The 23,015-nt window shown below is 47.4% G+C and overlaps 1 protein-coding gene across 1 annotated transcript in view; it reads left to right on the top strand.

Moving 5' to 3' along the window:
- The window catches only part of TATDN2 (TatD DNase domain containing 2), a 222,264-nt gene that overhangs the window by 160,727 nt on the left and 38,522 nt on the right, over window positions 1-23,015 (top strand). The gene's annotated exons all lie outside the window — the stretch shown is intronic.

The raw sequence follows: 23,015 nt of genomic DNA, 5'->3' as shown, positions 1-23,015 counted from the left end.
ACTGGAAACTGACTCTGTAGAATTTGAAACTGCATATGTTCTCCAGAGTAAACCCACCTTGTTGCCAAATCTAATCCAAGGCCAGATTCATGAAAGAAAATCACAAGTAGCAGGCAATGATCTTAATTTGTTTTCCTTTCCAACGTCTCAATTGTGCATCAAGAGAACATTTCTAAGCCTTAGTATGCAGTTCCAAATGCAAATTAAAAATAATGTTCAACCTGTAAATCAGGTTTTGAAGTCTCCTTTCAAGATACAAGACCAATGTAATTGCACTTGTGACCATTGCACCCAGTGTTAGAAATTACATTTCTGAAAGGCAAAGACAGTATGTGTGAGGCTTCCATGCGCTATAGTACTTTAAGCAAACGCCGTTCACATCCAGAGTAACCATCAATAAAAAAGAAAACACATGTATCCGAGGTAAAAAGGTTTCACAATGATATAATATGTGAGCTTGAATCAGGGTAGTTATTCAAATTTTAAAGTTGTGACTCTTAAAGTTCAGAACAAAAAATGAATGATGTACATTTGTTTCATTACTGTGGTGAAATGTAATATGCTCCTGTTATTTGCTCCAGAGTGCAGATACGAAAGTCTACCTATTCCTCCTGTTAACATATGGTACGTATTTACCATAGGTCCCCTTGTAGTTTGTTATTTTAAATGACTGAATTTAAGTAAAACATACCTTCACAGGAGAAAAGTCTTGCGCATGTGACATCTTGCATCGCATATGGGCGCCATATTCCATCAGGACAGATTGACATAATGGACATGAAGAGGAAAATAAAGGGAATATGGCATCAGCAGACAATATGTGTGCCCTAGACTCATCCACCCTCGTAAATGCCCATGAGTTGGTCATTGTAACAATAAAGAGCACATAAAATAAAGTGGACATACTCATTGCACAGCACCTAGGCTTTGGAGTTCTGAAGATTCTCGCTTTGCGACAGTGGACAAAAAATGTCTCATTGCAACCTAATGTATTCTTACTGAGTATCAACATATCCTCTACTTCAAGTGCTTGTCCTTAATTAGATTTTAGCTGCTGTATTAGACATTCACTGTATCAATTCTTTTTCGAACATTTTAGGATATCCTCTACACATCCGCCTTTAATTGTGGTTGGATCTCAGAATATTTTGTGAATTACTTAAACAGTTTTTTTCTATGATAATCTTATTTTAGTGTTAATGAAATTTGAAGAAAAATCAAAGAATAGGGTTAATAAGAGGTTACCCAGCTGGACCACTTACATTACTTCAGTTTGGCTACAAAATCATGTATTTTACCTTCATTTTTGCTAACTGTATAGTCCTCACCTTTTGAATTGCCGGAGGGACCTGAGTGATTCAGACTTTTTTTTCCAGCAAATGCACCCGCTGCTGCTATAAGGCACCATCTAGCTCTGCAGCATCCTCAACTCACATTAGAGGTGACGTGCAGACTTATATTGCTGTCCGTGCTGTATACTAACATTTATTTTTTTCCTTGCCCTTCGACGTTGATCAGGAGCTCCATTCACATACTATGCTGGTAGTTTCCAAAAGGTTTTTCTATGATAGTGTGCTAGGCATGTCTCCCTCAAAGGACTGCATGCTTCGGACCATTGCCTAAACCTGCAGGAAGCAGGGGTCAGTTACAGACCCAGATGATGCCTGCCTTTGGTTCCTTGCGTCCAAGCATGATTCAGAATACAACAAATGCTCTCTGATGCACCTGAAGGCCATCTAGGAGCAGGAGGCAAAGTTGTATGTCGCAAAGCACAAGAAGCAGTCCCAGTCAATGACCTTGGGTAAATCTAAGACAAAGTCCAAAGACAAATTCCAATTGAACTGCAAGAACTCTCTATAGAGGTCCTTTTAATTGTCCCCTCCCACTCCCCCTGATGCCCAAACAACCCACTGCAGCTCCCAAGATATCTCCCCAGGTGCTCTTGCTCCAGGAAGAGATGGCTCCTTCAGCACTCCAAAGTCCAAACTCAATGCCATTTGGCCCGATTCCACAACTGGAGCCGGTGCACCCCCTAATTTCACAGACCACCCCAGATGCCACAGTAGATAACGGCTTTCAATGAGGCAATGTTGCAGCTTTTACTGATGATTCTGGGTCTCACTTGAACACTTTTGTGCCCCTTAGATTGCCCAGACCTTGAAGATGGATTTCGACCGGCTGATTATACCCAATATTGACAGACCATGTTAGACCTGTGCTGCCCCTCCACTCCCTTGCTGGAGGCAGTGCCAGTCCCCGATCTGACTCACACGCCAGTATTAGAGTCAGTGCAGAATTTGATTAGATTTAGGCCATGGTCTCATTATGAAGTCACTATGGAAGAGCCAGTGGTGTTCAAGGACTTTCCAACACTACCTTTGCCTTGGAGCCAGTATCTTAGATACCTTTACTCAACTCAGTCTTAGTATCAGTACAAGACATGCAGAGATGATGAAGCCTAAAACCACATTGTTGAAGCAGACAGTTTTTTGCCCCTCACTACTCTGATGTTGGATTATATTTTGAATTATATTTAATCCTACAAAATGCTAGTGGTTTTGGCACATCACTAGAGATTAAACAGGACTCTCCATTTGGGCTTCATACTGATGCAAGAACTCCCCTTGCTGTTGTAGTACGTAGGCCAGTAGAACTGCAGTTGTAAGTGGTGGAAACTAATACTAATCTTCTTTCTGAATTTTTGCAAACTGACCTTTCAACACTGGAGCCCTTGCTGCCTTCAAATAAAGCTCTGACAGAAACATTGGCTGCGGGATGGTTGAAGCCTTGCTGGGTGCCATTGGTGTTACCTCATCAGTAGGTGCCCTATGCCTACTGTGATTGACTCAGGATTCAACTCAGGAAAGTCTGGTGGCTCCATTTAGTAAAGTGAACCCGTTGATTCCCTTTTGCTTCGCCTGAGAATGAAGAGGAGCACATTGATGTGGTTGTCAAGAGGCTTTTATCTTGTGTCAGGTTGGCATTGCATTCTCTGAATCAGTCTGCTCTCTGGTCAGATAGACTCATGCCCTTTGGGATATGGCAAGTGGTATTTCTGCCACCCTCCCTGAAGAGTTTCAGAACTCCTTTGCACAAAACGTCTATGATGCACAACCAAAATACAAGTTGCAGGCTCAGGTGAACACCACAGATTCTGTAGATAAGGCTCTGGGCACCGGTGGGGTTCGCCATCACACCTGGATGTGCCCCATGGGTTTAGTTGTGAACATGCAGGCATCAGTCATGACAGAAATGACTAAGCACATCGGCTCTGCGCTGATGTCTTGCACTAGCAGAGGCTACCTCTGACCTTGATGGACTGAGCCACCGTTTTTAAAATGATGACCCTACCCCGCCTGATCTTTGTATTCCAAAATACCCCGTTTAGGGTGCCCCAGACTTCTTTTCAAAGATAAATGGCAGGATACGCAAGCTCTTAGGGTATGGTGGAAGCCCCCCGCATATCCTTTGGTAAGCTGCAGAGGGGTGTATTCGAAGAGGGTATCGTGGTCCATGTTATACAAATTTACTACTTGGCGGCCCAACTAATCTTGGTTAGTGAATGAGTATTCGCTGATGTGGGGAAGCCCGCTTACAGGATCGACAGGGAGGCAGTGGGAGATGGAATCTACCCCTCGGTGTTATACTTCAGGAAGGGGGAGGACTTGCTGTCGCCCCACACACAGGCAGCAGCAAGAGCATGGAGGGAGGCCAACAAATTGTTGGGATGGGGCGACAAATTGACGGCCATGACTCCACTATGGTGTAGTGACCAACTAAATGAGCTTCGTACTCTGAAGGGGTTCTGTAGATGGGGATTACTCGGTATCAACAGTCTTGGGGACATCTGGAGGTGTGGGACGCTAATTCCTCTAGAGGACCTACAGAAGTGGTATGAAATGGGAGTCTTGGAAAGTTTAAATATATCCAATTGGGCCATGCGCTCAAGAGGTATCTTGATGCTGGGGACTAACTTCCCAACTCTACCCAATTAGAGGACTGTTTAGTACTGGACCCTATGCCCGAGAAAGCGATCTCCCTAATCTACAGGAGATTAATGAATAACTCCCTCGACCCCTGGCATTCTTTTTGAGAGGCATGGGAGGACGACTTAGGCAAGATAGAAGACGACGATTGGTAGGATGCCCTCCAAAGCCCTAGGGAGGCGGCAATCCGTGCTAGGTTCTGCCTCTTCTAATTGCAAATCCTCCACAGGTAATATTTTTCCAGATAACTCCTGCATCGCATGGGCCACAGTGATTCTGATCTGTGTAGAAGAGGGTGTGGCTGGGTGGGGACATTTTTTTTACATCCTTTGGGACTGCTGTGTAATCCAACAGTTTTGGGTAAAAGTGGTCTTTATCATGGCCAAAGTCACGGGGCTCACTATCCCATGGGAGGCCCCATGGTTGGCATTACACAAAGGGAGGAGAAGTGGCCAAGAAGCTAGCCATCCCCTTCACAATCATCATCATTATCCACATCCTGGGATACACTCTGCTCTGGCACAGGGTTAGAGTCACAACCAAAAAAATGATGGAGCTTCTGCAGATAGCTGCAGCACGGTAAAGGCACTGGCTTTGGGGTGCCAGCTTCAGGGTGCCGGAAATCGGCATGGATAATGTGGCAAGATTTGAGGTCCATACAAGAGTTGGTACAGAGCAAGTAATGGGTCACAAGGAGACAGAGGGCACCATGGAAGGCTCTACCAGTCCTAACTGGAGGTCCTTGTATTTTGATTGGTCAGGTCCAGAGGTGCCCCAGGAGGAACTAGAAGAACATTGAATATTTGCAGCATGGGAGGGTCACCAGAGTGAGGTGAGATCAGAGCACTGGTCTCCAGTAGAGGGCTGACTCCACATTAGTCTGCTAGAGCTGCAGGCCATTCATGTTGCTCAGAAGGCCTTCCTATCCTTCTGCAAGTTCTCAAGGACAAAATTACCACCATGTGAGCGGGGTGGGGTCCTGTGCCTAGAGGCTTTGCATCTCTGCCTCGTTGCCCAACATCTTGCAGGGTCCCTGAGAGCAGGGGCATATAAACTAAGCAGACGTTTGGCAGATCACGAGTGGTAGTAACATGCAGAGGTGGCGTAAGGCATCTTCCACCAGTGGGTAGAACCTTGGCTAGATCTTTTTGCCACTGTCAAGAACACAGAATGTCAACAGTTTTCTGCATTGGAGTTTCTGCAAGAACAATCATCAGGAGATCAATTCCAGCTTGAATGGAACAGGGGACTCCTGTATGCACAGTTATGGCCAGGCGTATTTTATTTTGGGGGGCTTGGCCCCTTGTAATAACCTAACAAAGGTAGGTGTTAGGGAGGTGGGTTCTGGTTCCTTAAACAGAGCTATTGGCTCATCTACAACACAATTCGTGGCTGGATGGTGACCACAGTGCCTGCTCTCCTTCCTTCTCACTACTAAGCTACTCTTTGCCACCCCATGATTTCCTCAGTAAATATTGGCTCCACACTTTGTTCAGCGCGGTAATGTGACTAGCAGGTGATATGTAAGCACTTTAGAACACCTTCATAAATAAATTATAGCATTCTGAAAAGAACCTTGGCTTAAGCCTGCGAAATCGGCAGAGTCAACTTGCTGCTTTTATCTGGGGAGTGAATGAGAACCTGACCTTAGTGGAACGCACATTACTGGCCAGGCGCAAATCATGCCAGTTGGGAATTCTACTCGAAGGAGACAACCTATTACATAGATTCATTGACCTTGCCTGTGTGCCTAATAAACAACAAATAGCGATGTCGTGGAATCTTGTGCTTCCCTGGACACAAAGATCTGCCTCAAGACCTTACTGAGGTGGGCAAAGATGGAATCGGACCCCATAAGCAAGGCTCAAAATCGTGGGAGGCGCTGGGCAAGGCGTGACATACTGGTACATATATATCGGGAACCTAGAAGCCAAAAATGACACGCATCCCCCTTGATCTGTCCCTCTGTTGTTAGATACAATTATATCTATAGCATGATAGTTCGCACCTCGGGGTACTTGTACTACTATGAACAACCGGGTGGATGTTTAACGCCCCTCCTCTGTACCTCACATTCGGCCTCCACATCATGAAATATACATATTTGCAGCAGGTCTGACCAACAGGTGTATTTGCCTAGATAACCTTGCCTGAGCCAGCGGCACCATGCATAGATGTCCCACTCTCAACATTGATTCACTATGATTTGGGGTACACACTTTCCTGACAACCATGGAGGCGCTCCCTGGTGGCTACTCCTCGATTGGTGAGATGTTCGAAAAATGTATGTGGTCTAGGCGATGGCTTATGAACCGAGTACATACATATATGGTAACACAATAGTACTCTCCACAGGGGTAGGTGAGTGGCTGTAATGCAGATGTGACTCCACTGTATAAGTTCTTCTTGACACATGTAGTCCCGTAAATGTTTCTTTTTTGTGTTGAAAACTAATAAAGATATGGGAAAAAACAGTACCCAGGAAGGTACTGCCCAGTAGCCACGGACATGCACATGAACCCGTGTCCCATTGCTTTACATTTTCCTAGTGGCTGTGTAAGATGAAAAATGAGACAAGTGGTCTGACCTATTAATCTGATCTAGCAGTGTGCATGGGGACACATGTAAAGACTCGAAATACCTCCTTACGTCTGACTGCTATGCCCTTGGCCTGCCATCCTCAGCCTTAAGATCTGCTACTTCACCATTTTGCCACACATTACTTTGTTTCTTCTATGCACTTTACCTCCCATTGCACCAGCAGGATAGCGGAGTCAAAAACTCGCCACTGGATGATGCAACTCAAGGATCTGGCAACTAGCAGCTTCATTAGCTTGATATGGGAGTTGAAAGCTCGCTACTGGATGTTGCGGCCCAAAGATCTGGCACTGGGGCCGGCCGAGGTCACTAGAATAAATCACAGAAAAGCTGCCTTCCATCCTTCTCTGTTTGGTACGCTGTACCATTAATTGCGGTAAAAGTAACACCAGCTGTTTACATTGCTTGGGAAAGGCAACAGTGCAGAATGAAACTCTAAACAAAAAGCAAGATATTATCATTAGCAAATTGTTATTAGCATTACAGGCAGCCTCTCTGCCGTGGTTTCTTTTGCTTTCCTGATCTGCTGCAGTATGGCGCTTTCGTGTATGCTGGAGCACAGCATTACTTCCAGTGTGCTCAAGCATAGTGCCTGTTCCCCCATGTCTTGAAGCAAGGTCCATTATATGTGTGCCTTGTCCCAGTTTTGGTTTCAATCACTGCCCCCATTTTCTGTGTAGTCCGTTTAAATGTCCATTTACAAAAGAATATCTGCCCACCGTCAGAGATCAATATATTCTAATTACAATTTACAGAAACTTAACCATTATAGTCATTTATATCATGTATAGTCATATGATGCACCTGCAACATGTGTGTAGGTGCAGCGTTTTACTGTGTATAAAATGGCAACATGTTTCTCTAAAGATGCAGATGTGCCTCTGTTTGCAGAACCCAAAATGTATGCACACTTCTCAGCACCGGTACACAAGTAGCACAACAACTAATCACTTCTTGTTGTATAGCGCTTTGAAGCACATTTATACGATTTACTATCCAGTGTAATGATACTCAGTTTACTGACATCAGGAAGATGGAAGGCTGAGGTGGCCTTATTATGATATGACCATGCGATTTGCAAATCATGAAAGTTATTAGCACCAGCATTTAACTTGCTGATGACTGAAGATGGTGCACTAAGTAAAATGTTGACAACTGAAACATTCTCTATTCTGCAGGTCATGAGTTTGATCCTGCCGCACATAACTCAGCATTCTGTCCATCGGAGGTTTGCAAATGTGTATATTACGTATGTTAATAATAACAATTGATATTTAGCGTGCTTCGAAATGGCAGGAGTGTGAGGTGTTGTAAAGAAAAAAACAAAAAACTGAGAGATGCATATTTATTAACTCTCTTCAATATCTACATGGCTCAACTCGCCAACATCATCCGCCCCAACGGCCTCACCATCATTTCCTATGCTGACGACACCCAGCTCACCATCTCCCTCACGGGGAACCCATCTACCGCCAAGAATAACCTACACACCGGACCCCTCGCCATCGCTAACTGGATGACAGCAAGCCACCTCAAATTGAACTCAGAAAAAACCGAGATAATCATCTTCGGTCCCAACAAGACAGCATGGAACGACTCTTGGTGGCCCACCACCCTTGGACCAACACCCACGCACGCAGTCTCGGCATCATACTAGACTCATCTCTCTCCATGACTCAGCAAATCAACGCCAAATCATCCTCCTGCTTTAACACCCTTCGCATGCTACGCAAGACTTTCAAATGGATTCCTTTAGAAACCATAACGGTAACCCACGCCCTCATAAGCAGCAGACTGAACTACGTCAACGCCCTCTACGCTGGGACCACAGCCAAGCTTCAGAGAAAACTCCAGCACATCCAGAACACAGCCGCACATCTCATCCTCAACCTCTCTCGCCACAAACACATCTCCACCCACCTCAGATCCCTACACTGGTTACCCATCAACAAAAGAATCATTTTCAGAATCCTTGTCCATGCTTACAAAGCCCTCCACGACACTGGCCCGGCCTACCTCAACGAAAGAATCAACTACCACAAACCAACTCGACAGCTCCGCTCCGCCGACCTCGCTACAGTCCCCCGCATCCAACGCCCCACCTCCAGCGACAGATCCTTCTCCCACCTCGCCGCCAAAACCTGGAACTCCCTCCCCACCAACCTACGCAAGACCCAGGACCTCCTAACCTTCAGAAAGCACCTCAAAACATGGCTCTTCAAGCAGTAACACCCCCGCGCATTGAGACCCTACCGGTTGAGTAGTGTGCTTAACCCCTTAGCTGCTGGGCCTTTTCCCCCCCAGTGCTGAGCCCTTTTTTTGGCTATTTGGGGTAGTTCGCGCTTAGGGCTTCATAACTTTTTGTCCACATAAGCTAACCACGCCAAATTTGCGTCCTTTTTTTGCAACATTCTAGGGATTCTAATGGTACCCAGAGTTTGTGGTTTCCCCTGGAGGAGACAAAGAAAATAGCCAAAATACAGTGAAAATTTTGTTTTTTCCAAAAAAATTGGAAAAAAGGGCTGCCGAAGAAGGCTTGTGGTTTTTTCCCTGAAAATGCCATCAACAAAGGGTTTCTGGTGCTGAAATTACTATCTTCCCACCTTTCAGGAACGGGCAGACTTGAATCAGAAAACCACATTTTTCAACACAAATTTGGCATTTTACTGGGACATACCCCATTTTTACTATATTTGGTGCTTTCAGCCTCCTTCCAGTTAGTGACAGGAATGGGTGTGAAACCAATGCTGGATCCCTGAATGCTAAACATTTCTGAAAACTAGACAAAATTCTGAATTCAGCAAGGGGTCCTTTGTGTAGATCCTACAAGGTTTTCCTACAGAAAATAACAGCTGAAATAAAAAAAATAGAAATTGAGCTGAAAACAACAGCCATTTTTCTTTGTTTTACTCTGTAACTTTTTCCTGCGATGTCAGATTTCTGAAAGCAATATACCGTTTTGTCTGCTGGACTCTTCTGGTTGCGGGGATATAAGGGGCTTGTAGGTTCATCAAGAACCCTAGGTACCCAGAGCCAATAAATGAGCTGCACCCTGCAGTTGGTTTTCATTCTATCCTGGGTATACAGCAATTCATTTGCTGAAATATGAAGAGTGAAAAAGAGGTATCAAGAAAACCTTTGCATTTCCAAAATGGGATCAAGATAAGGTTTTGAGGAGCAGTGGTTATTTGCACATCGCTGAATTCCGAGGTGCCCATACTAGCATGTGAATTGCAGGGCATTTCTCAAATAGACGTCTTTTTTACACACTCTCTTATATTTGGAAGGAAAAAATGTAGAGAAAGATAAGGGGCAATAACACTTGTTTTGCTATTCTATGTTCCCCCAAGTCTCCCGATAAAAAGGATACCTCACTTGTGTGGGTAGGCCTAGTGCCCGTGACAGGAAATGCCCCAAAACACAACATGGACACATACAAATTTTTGGAAGAAAACAGAGGTGTTTTTTGCAAAGTGCCTACCTGTAGATTTTGGCCTCTAGCTCTGCCGGCACCTAGGGAAACCTACCAAACCTGTGCATTTCTAAAAACTAGAGACCTAGGGGAATCCAAGGAGGGGTGACTTGCGGGGCTCGGACCAGGTTCTGTTACCCAGAATCCTTTGCAAACCTCAAAAAGTGGCTACAAAAACAAGTTTTCCTCACATTTCGGTGACAGAAAGTTCTGGAATCTGAGAGGAGCCACAAATTTCCTTCCACCCAGCGTTCCCCCAAGTCTCCCGATAAAAATGATACCTCACTTGTGTGGGTAGGCCTAGCGCCTGCGACAGGAAACGCCCCAAAGCGCAACGTGGACACATACACATTTTTGGAAGAAAACAGGTGTTTTTTGCGAAGTGCCTACCTGTAGATTTTGGCCTCTAGCTCAGCCGGCACCTAGGGAAACCTACCAAACCTGTGCATTTCTGAAAACTAGAGACCTAGGGGAATCCAAGGAGGGGTGACTTGCGGGGCTCGGACCAGGTTCTGTTACCCAGAATCCTTTGCAAACCTCAAAAAGTGGCTAACAAAACACATGTTCCTCACATTTCTGTGGCAGAAAGTTCTGGAATCTGAGAGGAGACACAAATTTCCTTCCACCCAGCGTTCCCCCACGTCTCCTGATAAAAATGATACCTCACTTGTGTGCGTAGGCCTAGCGCCCGCGACAGGAAATGCCCCAAAACACAACGTGGACACATCACATTTTTTCATAGAAAACAGTGCCTACCTGTGGATTTTGGCCTCTAGCTCAGCCGGCACCTGGGGAAACCTAGCAAACCAGCACATTTTTGAAAACTAGAAACCCAGGAGAATCCAAGATGAGGTGACTTGTGGGGCTCGGACCAGGTTCTGTTACCCAGAATCCTTTGCAAACCTCAAAATGTGGCTAAAATAACACGTTTTCCTCACATTTCGGTGACAGAAAGTTCTGGAATCTGAGAGGAGCCACAAATTTCCTTCCACCCAGCGTTCCCCCAAGTCTCCCGATAAATATGATACCTCACTTGTGTGGTTAGGCCTGGTGCCTTCGACAGGAATAGATCACACAACGGTCAATGTTGGTCCTTACGTGAGGCAGCTGTTGACCCTGGGGTTATCCATTCCTGACACAGGCACTAGGTGTAGGCACTCAAGTGGGGTAGTGTTTTTATCAGGACAAGTGAGGAGTCACTGGGTGGTAGGAATGTTGTGGATCCCAGCATATTCCTGTAGTTTGTGTGACAGAAATGCGAGAAAAATTTAGTTTTTTTCAACATTTCAGCTTTGCAAGTTATTCTGGGTAAGAAAACATTGGGGACTCCCCCGAATGTCTAGTTTCCAGAAATGTTTGGGTTTAGTGTGTTTCTCTATATGGCCGCCGAATCCAGGACCAAAAACACAGGTGCCTGCCTTACAAAACCAGTTTGTTTTGCCATAGACAATTTTGATGTCTCCACAATATGATTTGGGTGGTGGAATTTGGGGCTGAACTAAATTGGGGAGCTCCCAAGAGAGCACTCTCTCTCTGCTTGCCGCCCTATTCACCTGCCCTCTGGGTTGGCCTAACCCACTATTACACAGTTGCACGAACAGTTTGCGAAGGGACAGCAGGACTGTCCTCATCACCTCCCTCATAATGTACTGGAGGAGGAGTTATCGAATGGGACTCCTCTGACTGAAAAATCACTCCCAGAGTCTGCGCCATTGTCCTATCCCTCAGATGCTGTCTCAGTATCTGATGTCTCAGTCTCTGATCCTATGTCAGAGCGGTCCTCTATAACCCGAGTGCAGGCAGCAGTCATCCATCAAGATGCCATCTCTGCTATTGGCTAAACTGTTGCTCTAAAACACTAGCCTACGTAGACAGTCACAAAATCGATGGTGTGTGTGAGATACGTGCAACAGTAGAGGCCACCTTACCTGCGCTTCTTCCCTCAATCAGCACGTACTTTCAAGACACTCAAAAAACACCTTGTCACATACCATTCGTCACAGTCTTTAGCACCTCCTGCGCCCAGTCCAACAATCATTATTGGTGCTCCCACTCCCTCCTCCTCGGATTCCCTCATTACCACCCAGCAAAAGTGCCCTTCATCTCTCCATAGACTTTACTAATGTAGTCAGCTATTTACATAAAATACAGATTTGCTCTTTGCAGTAGGCATATAAACCATCTGCGCTTCTTTATGGCACTAAAACTGCCACTAGACAAGTCGGAGCCTTTTCCCCCCAGGGAAACCACACACATATTGACAAAAGTGATATATATATGACAGCCAACCACCTGAAACTCAACTCAAGCAAAACCGAAATAATCCTCTTTGGCCCACACAAAAACACCTGGGACCCCTCATGGTGGCCCACCACGCTAGGCCCTGCACCACCCCCGCCAACCATGCACGCAACCTCAGCATCATCCTAGACTCCTCCCTCTCGATGACCCAACAAATCAACGCTCTTACCTCCTCATGCTTCAACACACTCCGTATACGGAAAAACATTCAAATGGATCCCCACAGAGACCAGAAAAACTGTCACTCACGCACTCATCAGCAGCAGGCTTGATTACGGAAACGCCCTCTACGCCGGCACCACTCTAAAACTCAAGCGCAAACTACACGCATCCAGAACTCAGCAGCACGACTCATCCTCAACCTCTGCCGACACGAACACATCTCTCCACACCTCAAATCCCTCCACTGGCTCCCCATTGACAAAAGGATCACCTTCAAGATCCTCATCCTCGCACACAAATCACTCCACAACACAGGCCCTGCCTACCTCAACGAGAGTCACCTTCTACACCCCCACACGAAACGTCCGCTCAGCTGACCTCTCTCTCGCCTCTGTCCCCCGCATCAAACACACCACCACCGGGGGCAGATCCTTCTCCTACCTTGCACCCAAAACCTGGAACGCCCTCACAACCCACCTTCGCAAGACCCAAAACCTACTTCTTTTCAGGAAGGGCCTCAAAACCTGGCTTTTCGAACAGTGAACCTCCCAGCCCCTTTCCCTCCCCCCGTCACCCCCCCCAGCGCCTTGAGACCCTCACGGGTGAGTAGCGCGCTTTATAAATCTCTTTGATTGATATAGATCTACCTCTATATATATATATATATATATATATATATATATCTATCTATCTACATAGATATATCTATAGATATATCCATGTACCTAGATATATCTATCTACATAGATATATATAGATCTATATCTACATCTATTTTTTTTTTTAGTTGTTGTATGGTTTCCTTGGGGGCCAAAATGGCCCCCAGGGAAACCCTACAACATCTAAAAAAAAAAATATTGCCCCCACAGGGGGTCACCCTGCCCACGGGCGACCCCCTGTCATTTTATTTTATTTGTATTTTTATTTTATTTTTTTATTTTTTTTTTAAATCCCCTGGGGGCACCTACCTTTTTTTTTTTTAAAGAAAACTTATGCCGGGGGGGGGGGGGGTGGCCTGTTTTCCGGGGGGGCCGCCCCCCCCAAAGTGAAATCCCTGGTGTCTAGTGGTGTTTCCTGGCCCCCGATCGCAGCTGTGCTGCGATCGGGGGCCAGGAAACACTTTCAGAAGGCCTCGTAAGAAAGGGGAGACTCTCCCCTTTCTTACAAGGCCTTCTGAAACTGTTTCTGGCCCCCGATCACAGCACAGCTGCGACCGGGGGCCAGGAAACACTTTCAGGAAGGCCTCGTAAGAAAGGGGAGTGTCTCCCCTTTCTTACGAGGCCTTCCCGAACGTGGGAAAGGCCGTTTTCCCCATCAAAGCAGGAAGCGGCCGCAAGGCTGCTTCCTGCTTTGATGGGGAAAACACCTTTGAAACGTCAGCGCGCCTCGCGGCGCGCTGACGTCACAAAGGGGCGGGTGGGGGGGGGCGGGGGGAGACACGGAAGCTTCAGTGTCTCCCGGGGGGAGATTAAAAAATAAATTAAATCCTCGGGTGCGACGCACCCGAGGATTTATTAATACCCTTCCTGGTGTCGGCCACTGGTCATGACCCGCACCAGGGAGGGTGTGTGGGCGTCGGCCAGTGGCCGATGCCCGCACCTAAGAGGTTAAGAAATTTATTTGATTGATTGTTTGAGACACACTTGCACTCTGTGTGCATTCACAGCACTCTTAGTGCACAGCATTGCTATCCTCGTGTATTATGGCACCACAAGCATAACTACATGCAGAAAGCGCAGTGTGCGTGCACTGTTCAGTGCTGAATCCTGTCTACACTGTACCAGAGGGTGGGGGGCACTGTGAACATTGCCAGGTCAGTGTGACTGGACTTGAAAGTGCAGTGGCGGCTACCCTGTATGCCAGGAGTCGCCGCCGGAGATGCTGAGGCAAAGGGTTCAGCTGTCACCCAGGACCGAGAAACTGATGCTGTGACCGAGGCAGGTCCAGCGCACATCCTGCGAACTGCACTGAAGGAGGCCCGAGGATCAAAAAACATTGCCGGAGCTCCATTGGAGGAAGAAGAATATGACACACTTTGAAATAACTATATCAGGTGTGAACATTTATACAAGACATGTTGAAATTAATATTAGCCACTTTACATTAATGAAATGTTCAAATGAGCGTGAAGTTTGCTGACATGAGTATGCCTAGTGTTAAAATGTTTGTGACCTACTATAAGAGTAATGTAACATGCACTGCACTTAATATGGAATGCATTAATAGAAAAACACCTTGAAATTAGTATGACATGAGTAGAAGTGAGTTTTGTTTCAAATTATATGAAACAATGTGTGTGTGTGTGTGTATGTATGTATGTATGTATATATATATATATATATATATATATATATATATATATATATATAGATGTATATAAAACCATTGCGAAAGTCAGTAGGATCTATGTTTTACTATGACATGCATTGAAATGAATGTGACTCATGTTGTAATAAATTACATACATTGAATTGACTTATATGTATTGACATGCATATGACCCCTATTCAAAGAAATATGACATGCATTAAAAAAAATATGCTCTATGCTGATATCAAAATGACTTGTGATGACAAATGTGGCAAGCATTGCAGGTAATAGGGCGTGTGTTAAGAAGAATCTGACATTCCTTAACATTAATATGACCTACACTGAAATTAATAGATTTGCTGAAATTAAAATGGTAGGCATTGCAATGAATGGCACATTTTTAAGTGAACATACACTGAAATGACTACAACATGTTGAACGGAATATGACACATATTGAAATTACTATAGCACCTGTTGAAATTAATATGGCATGTGTCAAAATGAATGCAATGTGTGTTAAAATAAATAAGACCATCCTTGAAGGTAATATCAAATCCTGACTACTCGCTGCCTTTTTTCTGTACCCCTGCGCTTCGCCTTTGTGCCACTTCGTTTTTTCATTCTGTGCCCCTGTGTTTTGCTTTCTGTACCCCTGTGCTCTGTTGTCCCTCTCCCGCCATCTTTTCCCGACGTTTTTCCCCGGGTTTTTGCCTTGCTGCTGAGCCCCTGCTGCCCCGCCCCCTTCACTCCCATTAGACGCCCCACTCCCACCTCCCAGCTGCTCCTCCCTCCCTCTGCCCTCATATGGAGGCCGCGAAGCGGTGGTAGAGAGCAACCTTTGACCCTGTCACCAGGCAGGTCGCTCCCCCCATCTGCCACGCAGCCCCCTGTGGGTTGAACCTCCGTTGCCGCTTTTGCCGCCTGACTACTCGCTCCCTTTTTTCTGTACCCCTGCGCTTGGCCTCTGTGCCACTTCGTTTTTTTCATTCTGTGCCCCTTTGTTTTGCTTTCTGTACCCCTGTGCTCTGTTGTCCCTCTCCCGCCATCTTTTCCCGCCGTTTTCCCCCGGGTTTTTCCCCGGGTTTTCCCCTGGGTTTTTCCCTGGGTTTTTCCCTTGCTGCTGAGCCCCTGCTGCCCCGCCCCTTCACTCCCATTGGCTGCCCACCTCCCAGCTGCTCCTCCCTCCCTCTGCCCTCATATGGAGGCCGCGAAGTGGGCGCGCCTAAGGCAAGCCCGTCTGCGCCCGTCCGCGCCTGGACCGCACCCAGCACCAGAACCCCTGGAACCCGCACCCCCGCAACGCCAGACTGCACTACGACGCAAGCACCCTCCACGCACTCAACACCAGACGAGGCCACCCCTGCTACCGGGCCTCCCCGAAACGCACCCAGGGTCCTTTCACCTGCCGGAACTGCAGATTCACCAGCATCCAACCCTCCACACCACCAGCCAGAGAACCCAACCACCTCCGCTGCATCCTCCTCAACACCCGCTGCCCTCGCAAGCACGCCATCGAACTTTGGGACCTCCTAGACTCCACCGCCCCGACGTCGCCTTCCTGACGGAGACCTGGCTGAACGCCACCTCAGCACCAGACATCGCCATAGCCATCCCACAGGGCTACAAGATCTCCCGCAGAGACCGCACAAACGGAGTGGGAGGAGGAATCGCCATCATCCACAAAGACTCCATCAAAATCTCAACAAACACCGATGACACCCTCGCCACCGCCGAGCACATGCACTTCCAGATCCACACCGACCCCAACACCACCCTCAGAGGAACTCTCATCTACAGACCTCCTGGACCCCGCCCACAGTTCAGTGACACCATCGCCGACCTCATCAGCACCCACACCCTCGTTTCCACGGACTACATCCTCCTCGGGGACCTGAACTTCCACCTCGAGAACAACAACAACGCCAACTCCACCGCCCTGATCGCCAACATCGGACTTAAACAGCTCGTAACGACACCCACTCACGCCGCTGGACACACGCTTGACCCCATCTTCTCCGCAAGCCCCCACATCTCCTTCAACCACACCACCGAACCACACTGGACCGACCACAGATGCGTCCACTTCACCTTCAGAAAACCAACCACACACCACCGCACCCAACAGCTACCACGCCGCTGCTGGGGCAAGGTCACCGAGGACCAACTGACTACCGCCCTCGCCCTGAGACCACCCACCGACCCAGACACCGCCGTGACCAACCTCACACAGTGGATCAACGACTGCGCCAACACCCTCGCCCCTTTCAAGACCTTTACAACCAACCACACCAACAAGAAAGCTGCCTGGTTCACCGAGGACCTCCGGATCTCCAAGCACACCTGTCGGAAGCTGGAGAAGAAATGGCTCCACGACCGAACACCAGACAACCACACAGCCCTCAAGAGCGCCATCCGCAGACATCACCAACTCATCAGGACCGCCAAGAAGACCGCCTTCAAGGACCGCCTAGACAACAACGCACACAACACCAAAGAGCTCTTCAGCATCGTGAAAGAACTCTCCAACCCCAGCTCCATCACCAATGACATCCAGCCATCTCAAGACCTGTGCGACTCCCTGGCCACCTTCTTCCACCGCAAGATCACTGACATCCACGACAGCTTCAACCCCGACCCCCCCGCACCCACCACCGAGTCCACCACCCCTGCCACTACCACTCGCACCAGTCGCCTGACCGCCTGGTCCAGCGTCAGCGACGAAGACACCATCAAAACCATGAACTCCATCCACTCCGGATCCCCATCGGACCCCTGCCCTCACCACGTCTTCAACAAAGCCAGCGCAGCCATCGCGCCCCACCTCCGGAAAACAATCAACTGTTCCTTCGAGACAGCAACCTTCCCAGAAAGCTGGAAGCACGCCGAGATCAACGCCCTTCTGAAGAAGCCCAAGGCGGACCCCAAGGACCTCAAGAACTTCCGGCCCATCTCCCTGCTCCCTTTCCCGGCAAAAGTGACCGAGAAGATTGTCAACAAACAGCTGACCCGCTACCTCGAAGTCAACAACATCCTGGACCCTTCCCAATCCGGTTTTCGCAGTAACCACAGCACCGAGACCGCCCTCATCGCCGCCACTGACGACATCCGGACCCTGATGGACAAAGGAGAAACAGCCGCCCTCATCCTCCTGGACCTATCAGCAGCCTTTGACACGGTCTGCCACCGCACCCTATCAGCACGCCTCCATGACGCCGGTATCCAAGAGAAGGCCCTGGCCTGGACCACATCCTTCCTCTCCGGCAGAACCCAGAGCGTCCGCCTCCCACTCTTCCACCGAGATCATCTGCGGCGTACCACAGGGATCCTCCCTCAGCCCGACACTGTTCAACATCTACATGGCCCCCCTCACCCACGTCGCACGACAACACAACCTCAACATCATCTCCTACTCCGACGACACCCAGCTGATCATATCCCTCACCGAAGATCCCCACACCGCCAAAGCTAACCTCCACCGAGGAATGAAGGCCATAGCCGACTGGATGAAGGACAGCAGACTGAAGCTGAACTCAGACAAGACGGAGGTCCTCATTCTCGGACCCACCCCATCAGCCTGGGACGACTCTTGGTGGCCCACGTCACTAGGCACAGCCCCGGAACCCACGGACCACGCACGCAACCTGGGGGTCATCCTCAACTCCACTCTCTCCATGACCAAGCAAGTCAACGCCGTCTCCGCGTCCTGCTTCAACACCCTCCGTATGCTCCGCAGGATCTTCAAATGGATCCCCCTCGACACGAGAAAAAACGTTACCCAGGCCCTCATCACCAACAGACTCGACTACGGGAACGCCCTCTACTCAGGAACTACAAACAAGCTCCTGAGACGACTCCAACGCATCCAGAACGCCTCGGCCCGACTCATCCTCGATGTCCCCCGCCGCAGCCACATCACACTCCACCTGAGAGGTCTGCACTGGCTCCCAGTCAACAAAAGGATCACCTTCAAGCTCCTGATCCACGCACACAAAGCACTGCACAACACCGGACCCACCTACCTCAACAACCGACTCAGCTTCCACACCCCCACCCGAAGCCTCCGTTCAGCCAACCTCGCCCTCGCCACAGTCCCCCGCATCCGAAAAACCACAGCCGGCGGCAGATCCTTCTCCTACCTCGCCGCCAAGACCTGGAACACACTCCCCACCATCCTACGACAGACCCAGGACCTGCTGGCCTTCAGAAGACTCCTCAAGACCTGGCTCTTCGACCAGTAGCACCCCCCCCCTCCCCAGCCTTACTCCTGCTTCCTTATCTCTTACACAGTATGTGCATGCGCTTTGGATTGTCACTGTGCATGTTCATTAGCCCCTAGCACCTCATATTGCATATACTGGAGCCTAAAGATTTTCAATGTGTAAAGACTTTGAAACCGGTTAAACTAGTCTTTAAAAATTAGAGAGGAAATCGTGCATATCTTATTTAGCAGAGGACAAGCAGCATTTAAAGCACGCTTTAAACTACAAAAAATGTATGTGCATTGGTAAAGAGGATTATTATGCGAAGGTCATTCTTGCGGCTTCAAATAGTACGAAAAATAATTTTCACTCCACTCTTGAGTTATCTGACCCAGGCTGCATTCAGCAGGCTATTACACCCTCTCAGTCCTTATGTATTCATCTATCAGACTGTTTTTACGATCAGGTTCGGAACTGCGGGATAACTGGGCGGATTGCAGAAGTCCCCTAACTTTTTGCTCCTATTTTTCACTTTTTGCTGGCACTGCTAACCAGTCCCAGGGCCTGTGCTCTGTGTACAATTAGTATGCAAATTAGGCTAATTATAATTGGCAGTATCAACCTACCTACAAGTCCCTAGTATATAGTAGGATATGTAGGGTTAGGGACCCCAGCATAGGTAGGTGCACTGCCGAGGTGCCCAGTGTCACTTTAAAGGCAGACTTGCCTTGCTAGCATCTTTTACATTAAAGTTACCTTCAAATTTGACTTTGGAATTAAAAGTACTTCCAAAGTTTTAAACTACCTTAATTTTACATATGTCACCCCATAAGGTGTGTCCCGGGGTTGTGTGTAGTGTAACTATAAGCAGGGAGCTTATAAACATTGTTTTATGAGCCCTGGTGATGGAAAAATAGCCAGATTTGTTTACCCTCACAGTAGTGAATCAATAAAGTCTCAAAAGGAGATAGATATGTCACGTTTGGTATCAAACTTGTTGTTATAATAAATTCAACAACTTGCCATTGTTGAATTTAATATAACTAGATCAGGGAAAAAGGCTTTAGAACTCTACCTGAAAGTTGCTACCTTCAGCTCTGTAGTGCCCTTCCTTGATTGGCCCGCCTCTGGCAGCCTGGCCAGGCTGCTATGATAAGGTGTGAAGTGGCCTGGGCAAAACACAAAGGAAATGCCTGGGGGAGGACATCTGCGTTAGCAGATGGCAGAACAAGATGGGGGAGAGCAGCCAAACTGGTCTTCAAAGGAGGGATGGACATTTGGGCCTGCAAGTGGACCGCTCCCATTTTCGGCAAACCCAGACAGCCAGGCCCCCCCCCCCTGATTAGATTAGGAGAGGGTGTGTTAAGGGAACTTAGCCACACCAATGGGTGGACTCTTCCAGACCTAACCCCCAAAATTCAGATTCTGCCAATTTGGATTTTTAAAGAATGTTGCTACCTGGGATTGACTTTTGCCACACTTCCCAGGAAGTGGTCATCCAAGAGGATGGTGGCCTACCTGTGATTGGACAGTTGACCCCCTCTGTTTTCCACCACAAGAGCAGGGATACATATGGCAGAGCTGCACCCACACCTCAGATCCCTACCAGGAACAAGACAATAAGAAGGACTTCCCTGCTGGACCCGTGACCTGCACCTGGACACTGCACTCTGAAGGACTGCACCCGCTTCACACTTGTGCTTCACCACTAAAAAGGCTTTGCCTGTCTTCAATTGGTGTTGGATTTTTATTGTATTTTACCTATTTCCTGGTTTGTGATTTTTTTTTTTAAATGCTTAACACACCTGTCTCCTAAATTGAGCCTTGTTGCTTGTTCCCAAGCTACCAAAGGTTAAACTGGGATTAATTTATTGAGACCTAGCTGGACCTTGTGGGGGTTAGTGGCCTATTGCTAAGTGTAGGTACTTACCTGCCCTTACCAATAATCCACTTTCCAACCGGAACATTTTCTCAGATATAAATGCTCCTATATTCTTTTCTAATCCATCACAGGTGGAGGATGACGTATTGGTTTAGACTTTAGCGGTCCGTACCAGCAATCTGGTATCTTTTGGAACAATGTCAAATGATAATTTCAGGGCAGTAGCAGTGTCTATATCGTCGGGTTCCTTCCTAGAACTGCTACTGCCTTAAGCCTGGAAAATGCTAGCAGAACATTTCTTTCGCCACTCTATGCAATCAGTTTGTAGAAATGGGCCAGGTCCCATGCGCCTGGAAAAGCGCACTGGTAATTCCACTTTTAAAATCTACTGCTCACTGTTAGTTCTTAGCAACTTCAGGCCCATATCTCAGCTTCCCTTTCTAGTTAAAATTTGTATTTGTAAATAATAAAATTGTCAGCCTCTTGCCTGCTCATGGAACCGATCTACACTAGTTCTAGCTTTGGATGAGGTGCGGATGGTGGTAGACTGGTCAAACGGGGGCTTTGGTTTTATTTGATCTATCAGCCGCCTTTGTCGCAGTTAATCAAAGGATCCTAATTTCAAGACTACAGGAGATTGGGATGAGCGGTCGAGCACTTGGCTGAATTCTTTCCGGCTTTAAAGTTGTGGAACGTGGTGTGCCTCAGAGCCAAGTCTACTCCTTTTAAATATACACTTGTGCTCTCTTGCAGCTCTCATTATATCATAGGGAGTTAATTTAATCAATTACACGGATGATGCACAGCCGAATCTCACCTTGGCCAAAGTTACTGGACAAGTTTCACAACTCTCTGGGAAGCCTCGATTTGGCTGAATAGCAGCTTCTTAAAGTTTAATGGAGATAAAATGAATATCCTTTGGTGCTCTGCATGTAAGCTAGCGGCCGGGCCTCCCCTTCACTTCTGACCTTGGAAAACCGTACCAACCTCTAAATATATTCCACTGTTCACAATTTAGGGGTTCCCTTTGACAACAACCTATCTCTTAAGGTCCATGTCAACAAGAATGCTGTGACTTGCTTTTTCCTGCTCCATACTCTCCGAAATATTTTACCCTTTCTTCTATTATTTGTAGGAGCGCTGGTTGTGCAGTGTACTATCTTGAGCAGACGTGATTATTGCAGTGCCCTTTTGCTTGGCTTTCTGAACCTTCTACTCAAAAAACTGGATTGAGTTCAAGCAGTGGCCGCGAAGGTTGCTCTGAATGTTTCTAGACATTCTTCCTCTTCTTGAGCCATAGTCGAGCTTCACTGGCTCCCAGTGAAAGAACAGACAGCTTTTAAATCAAGGCATTGTTTTTAGCGCAACACATAAAAAACCTATTTTCCTGCAAAGGGAATTAAAGCGCTATACACCTTCAAGAAAGCTGAGCTCTTCAAAGTCTAATCTTCTCTGTATTGCCAAATTTCATAATTCAGATTTGACAGCCTGGTACTTTCAGTCTGGGCCGCTAAACTCTGGAATAGTCTTCTGCCTTCTCTAAGAGCATTTCAAGATCGGCACCAGTTTAGGAAAACATGAAAAACCTGGCTATTCCCAGCATAAATGTTCAGGCGCTTTACAGGTTCCTTGTTCTGTGACCTTGGTGCCAGGATACCAAAAGGGTTGCAGTTGTGCTCTGTGTGTATGTTGATTCATATCCCTGTGCAATCAGTTGATGTCAGTATCACAGCACTGCATGTCAATATCCTGCGGTACTACACGCTGCCCAATTATAGGATTCAGACAAAGTGCTCAAGCTCCGTCCCCTGTGCTTAACTTCTGCACTGTGTCTGTAAACACCACATTCCTCACACTTGGGCCCCGATTATGAGAGAACAGGCATTAGGAGACGTAATACCACGCCTGATATTTCCAAAACTGGCAGGCTAAATCTGGGAACGAGCTCCAGAATTGTGTTTCTCTAGGTCACATAGGGCCAGAAATACTAACAGTATTACCACAGCAAATATGTCCCATAAACCGAATTGTGTCTGTTTTACAAGCTGGAATATTTGCTTGTGGACAGGGATATGTCACTAGGAAATTACTGAATGCATCCAT

This window comes from Pleurodeles waltl, chromosome 9 (genome assembly GCF_031143425.1).
Source record: "Pleurodeles waltl isolate 20211129_DDA chromosome 9, aPleWal1.hap1.20221129, whole genome shotgun sequence".
Lineage (NCBI taxonomy): Eukaryota > Metazoa > Chordata > Amphibia > Caudata > Salamandridae > Pleurodeles > Pleurodeles waltl.
Note: the sequence above shows the minus strand (reverse complement) of the source record. Positions and strands in the feature narration are given on the sequence as shown.